This window comes from Diabrotica undecimpunctata, chromosome 1 (assembly GCF_040954645.1).
Source record: "Diabrotica undecimpunctata isolate CICGRU chromosome 1, icDiaUnde3, whole genome shotgun sequence".
NCBI classification, from domain to species: Eukaryota; Metazoa; Arthropoda; class Insecta; order Coleoptera; family Chrysomelidae; genus Diabrotica; species Diabrotica undecimpunctata.
In genome coordinates, this window is record NC_092803.1 from 120279743 (window position 1) to 120286069 (window position 6327).

A 6327-nucleotide genomic window follows, 5' to 3' on the forward strand; every position below is an offset into this window, starting at 1 on the left:
TAATTCTAGACATAACAAAATTTAGCGCTTAGTATTTTAGACCTCTCGTATTAGAGGAACAACATAACAGATATGTGTAATATTGGTTTCCTAATTAAAATTTAGTAATTTTAATTTAGGATTTTCCTATGAAAGATTTTCCTATAATATTATCATAAAAAAATAATAAAATGTAAGTACTATGGTACTATTTTGAAGTTTATATAGAGATTATAAATATATTCGTAGGGTTATAATATTATATGGTATTTATTAGCTTGGTGTGTTTAATTTTTATTATTATGAACAATTTTTTGTTTTCTTTTTTTGTATTGTCGTAATGTAATGTATTGTCGAATTTCAACTTTAATATTTTTTGAATGAATAATTTTAACTAATATGTAATAGATATAAACTTTTCCAGGAATAATGCCTGATAATATTGCAATGTTAATGATATAATCTGATGTTTAATTTTGGTAGATATCAGTGTCATCGATAACCCAGAAAATTTGAATGTGTCTTCTTCTTCTTAGTCGTTAACCTGATGCAGGTATCCTGATATCATGAAGATATTAGCTAAATTTCCCAATGTTCCTCCACGTTTTTCTATCTTCTGTCATTCTAGCACATTCTGACAATGGAGCGCCAATGGTAGCAACAATATGGTCCGTGTATCGTGTGGGAGATCTACCTCTATTTCTTTTGCCTTCTACTTTTCCCTGGATGGTAAGTTTTTCAAGACCATTTCTTCGAAGCACATGTCCAAAATAGCTTATTATTTGTTCTGATATTTGTGTTCTTAGTCTTTTCTTTATGTTTAGCTGGTCCAGTATGGATTCACTTGTTCTTCGGGCCACCCATGGTATTCTCAGCATTCGTCTCCAGCAGTACATCTCAAATACATCTATGTTCTTTTTGTCTTTCTCAGTAAGGGTCCAGCATTCCGATGCATAAGTAAAAACTGGAAAAACTAGACTTCTTACTAGTCTCATTTTTGTATCGGTAGTTATTTCATGGCTTTTCCAAATTTTTGTTAATTTTGCCATAGCGCTTTTTGCGATTGCTGACCGCCGCTTTATTTCTTCAGTACAGCCTCCTTTGTTGGTTATTAATGAGCCCAGATACACAAATTTATCTACAACAGCGATATTGTTTATCATGACCAGATGATTTTGATTGTTGTTAGCTCTGTCAATTATCATAATTCTCGTTTTATCTCTGTTTATTTTAAGGCCCATCGTTAAGCTTACGTCTTCTATCCGTTGTAGCAGGTGAATCAATTCAGCTTCAGAACTAGCGAGGATAGTAGTATCATCTGCATATCTCAAGTTGCAAATCTTCTTCCCGCCAATGGTGATGCCACCGTTCCAGTCCTCAGTAGCTTTCCGCATTATCCATTCACCATAGATGTTAAATAGAATTGGGCTTAGTATGCAGCCTTGTCTCACGCCCTTTGTGACCCTGAAACTATCGGTTAGTTCCCCATTTATTCTAACTCTGGCATAATTGTTATTGTACAGGCTTTTAATTAACAGTATCAGATGATTGGGGACTCTCATTTCAGACAAAACCTGCCACATTTTACTCCAGTTGACCAAATCGGAAGCTTTACTATAATCTATGAAGCACAAATATGTTGTGATGTTGAATTCTCTGGATTTTCCTACAATCTGCCGTACGTTTAAAATTTGTTCTCTAGTACCACGTCCGGGGACGAAACCTGCTTGTTCCTCCGCAATGTTAGGTAGTAAAAAGGGCTTTATCCTCTCGAGAATTATGTGTAAGAGTATCTTACTGCAATGCGCAATTAGAGCAATTGTGCGATAGTTGCTACATAAATCTTTCGCTCCCTTTTTATGTATGGGAATATATAGTGATTGTGTCCAGTTCTCAGGCCATTTACCTGTCTCCCACACTCTTTGACAAATTTGATGTGTATAAAGCTGCTAAAAATTTTGGATCGAAAAATTTGATTAGAACAATTGTTCTTTTTTTATATAAGCAATTCTACTTGTTTAATGGCGGGCTAACACCTCTAGAGAAGATTTTCACTTCATCGTTTGCGCGGTCGGCCGATACTTCTACCATTTGGAGATTTACATCTTGCTGTTTTGACAATGCACTCTACTTTTGTGATTATATCATTCCTTTTTGAAGTTATACTTCTATACGCGCGTTCGAAGTTGGAAATTTGTACGGGAGTGAATCGGCAAAATCATTACATATGTAAGATATAGGTAAGAGAGAGACAGAAGATATATTTTCTCTCTCTTTCTCTCTCGAGAATGTATCACCGAGAACTGTCAATTATTTTGAAATACATTACTATTAAGCCCCATGTTAATTTTATTAAATATATGTAATATACGCAAAAATGCGAAATTTTAAAATAAAATGAAAATTTACAACATAATCCAAGTTGTTGGTTTTTTATTTTTATTTTCCACAAACATTTTTTGAAGTTATACTTCCATACGCGCGTTCGACATTAGAAATTTGTACAGGAGTGAATTGGCAAAATCATTACATATGTAAGATATAGGTAAGAGAGAGACACAAGATATATTTTCTCTCTCGAGAATAAAAATGTTCCTTTTGTAAATATATTTAATATTTATTAATATTATTATTATTTTTTTATTAATATTATTATCATGGTAAATTAAACATTTGCGTAAGTAAGTTATGTATATTGTCATTTTTAAATACTTATGAATATTGTATTTTAATTTGTATTGTAATATTATATTGAATTATGTTGCTGTGTATTGTATTGTATTTTTATATTAATAACAAAATAAATAATGAATTTTACTGCAGAGTATGTGTAAAAATTTTTTTTTGCTTTCAAATGCTTTCATACATATATGAAAATAAAAATATACATTTTCATCAAAATATTGATTCAATCCTTCATTTATAGGTCAAATATACCTATATACCTAATTCTGTTTCTGCTCTCTTTTACCTATAGCATTACATATGTAATGATTGTGCAGATTGACTCCCACATATAAATTTGTAACGGCGAACGCGTGTATAGAAGTATAACTTCTACCGGCAGTCCCACTGGACTGCCACACCCGTTTTTTTTTATATTTGGTGTCCACTCGTATGTTACATTGTCTTCTGATGGCATTACCCCTATTTCGGTCTCTCAAAGTATTTCCTGTAGTTCTTCTCAGTATCCTAATTTACGCCTTTACTGTTAGCGTTTGTCCTGTGTTTGGTCTTGTTTTTGATGTATACGTTATTATTGGTCTTATGCTAAGTTAAATATTATGTTTATATGGGGTTAAGCCACAATTGATTGTACTGAAAATTAAAATTATATTTTTAAGTAACGTTTGACGTTTCGTTTTCCACTCCGGAATTAGTTTAAAAAAAAAAACGATTATTTTAAAAATTACGGGAAAATGTATATCCAACAAGTTTTTTTTATAACCAACACCACCCTCAGATTTTTGTCAATGAAAAGAATTGCTTACAAAATAGAAGTCAAGTAAGTCAACCTACTAAAAACTTAATACATTTTCCCATAATTTTTTAAAATAACCTTTTTTTGAAAATGATTTCGGGGGTGTAAATCGAAACGTCAAACGTTATTTAAAAACGTAATTTTAATTATAATTATTTGTGGCTTAACCCCTATTAACATAATACCTATTTAACTTAGACATTCCACTAGAAAACAGTTTCGGAATATTTTTAAACAAATGGTCTTATACTAGTTTTGCCGCATATTTATAGCGCATACGACCGTGTATGCCGAATTCGCCATAATATACCTAATGTTGTTAAGGCATCGCATCAGTCCATTTGCTTTTTGTACTTTATCTCTCACCTATTTCCCCAGGTATTCATAACTGAACAGTGCAATCCTAACTATTTTACTTTCTTTACCTGTTTAATGCTGACGCCATAGATTTCTAATTTACATTTGGTTGGTTCTTTACTGATTAGTATTGTTTTGGTTTTCTGAGATGACATGACGATATTAAATTCTTTTGCCCTTGTGTTGAATCTGTGCACTAGTCTTTGCATATTATCTTCATCTTGCGCTAGCAATATTGCTACGTCTGCATAACAGAGTATCTTATCTTCTTTGTTAACCTTTCTGTATCTTTGACATTTGTTGTCGATTTTGATGACTTCGTGCATGATTAAATTAAAGGGTAAATGGCTTTAGTCCCTCTGTCGTGTTTTGTTGCTGATGACCATAAGTTCCTTAAGTTATCCATCTATTTTGACTTCCATCTTGTTGTTTTGGTAGATGTTTTCAATAGGTTTTATGATACATAAGAGAAGTTCTATCTTACATAAAAGATAAATTAGATCTTTAAGTCATACTATGTTGAATGCTTTCGTTAAGTCGATCAGACATATTATATCATTGGTCCGTTAATATTTCTACCGTCCAAAACTAAAGAGTAATTTTAATAATATTTGGTTATTATTAGGACATTTCTCATATTATAAGAAGTCATTATTACTTTTCTGGATACAACTCTTCGTCAGTGGATAGTTGTGGCGGTCGTAACTCAGTGGCTATGTTACTAGCTTAACAAGTTCGAGGGACCGGATTCTATACCCAGCACTTACACCAGACATTTTTTAATTTCTAATTTAACTGAGTCGCCACCGTGATTCGAAGAGCACGTAAAGTCGTCGGTTTCGGCAAAGTAAGTGGTCGTTAAGTCACGTTGGAGGCGCTTGCGGAACCTGAAAACTCTAACACTAGACCTTAGCCAGAAGGTTACATGAAATATACTTTTACTTAGTGGTTATTAATGAACAAAACGACACAGTGACCACCTCTTTTGGCTTAATCCCAAATGATCCCAATCTGTAGCAAAATTTATGATCACCTTCAAGAATACCTCAAAATTTAAAAGAAGCCTGACTGAAGATTACGCAAATTTTGAGATCGATAACTAGTCATCATAGATAACATGAGTCATTTTATGACTGTTTATGTTTTTGTGTGGTAGCATTTTAAATCATTATTAATTGAAGGAAGAAGGAACCACATAATGAAATATTTTGATAAGTGAATAAATAGTAGATGTTGTTTTAAAATAGATATTATCTTTATTTCTTTTTAGAAATATCTTTGTTTTATTAATATTCTAGCAGACGATGGTTTCTAAATGAATATGCTACTAGAATCCGCTGGTGTATCGAATTAACCTATGGGTAAGCAGTACGGCAAGAGCGCAGTACCTCCTAAAAGGAACTAATTAGACTTCGCTTGCAGTGCTTCAGTATATTCATTTCTGTATATGAAGTATACAATGGCAGGTACCACAAATCTGCTTCACTCCAAATCTGATAGCTCTACAGCTAAATTAAAATAAAAAATCACAAAAAAATAATAAAAAAATCCCCAAAATTTTTGGAGCTATTTGCGAGAATTGAAAAGAGTAAACCATATATAATTTTCAATTATCTACCTTAACCAAACGATTGCATTAGGTACCTAAGCTATATAGTCTGCTTAGGTGGAAATGCAGCATTATAAATATACAGGGATATTCTGGGGATATTCTCTTCTTTTCGTTGTTGGGGGTATGCTAAGTATTTTTATTATATTATGCAATTCTCTATTCTAAGCTTCTGATATGATCGTTTTATTTTTTAATGTATTTGCCTGATCTATATAAGGCAATCTGTGATGGTCTGATTGATGGTGCCCCAGAAACTTTTAATAGAGAATTTTCCTGCACTATAAAATAAAATTTGAACTGTTATGAGAAAATATTTTATCAGTATTATCCTTATCTGGAATAGGTTCCTCTTAATAAAAAAACCATGGGAAAGTAGCCTATTTTAGCCGAAATAATGACTTATCAACAATACTTTCAACATTATCGCCAACAACATATTGTTGGACGTAATATATTGACATAATCAATCAGAAACGAAATTTAACCAAAAACTATACATACCTACGCATTTTAGTTATTAAATTATCCAGATCCGCATTTAAGTTTTTTAATAGACAACTCTCTTATGTCTTTCCTATCACTAAACTGCATGCAAGGCTTTAACTGCTATTAACATAGCAAGTTAACATAGCAAAACTGCATAAAATATAGGGCACTGTATTTACTAGTATCTGTTAGTATATCAGACAACAATCGACCGCAAGAGTGTATCAAGGAGTAACACAATAGCAGATAATATTGTCTCGACCCACTAATAATATGAACTAAATTATAATGAGACGGAACAAATATCAAGGAAAATAATTGGAAATATTTTCTTAAAAAGCACATAATATAAAAAATAATGCACCTAAGAGAAAATAATTGCGGACAAGAGAGGCCCTAGCCGCAGACATAT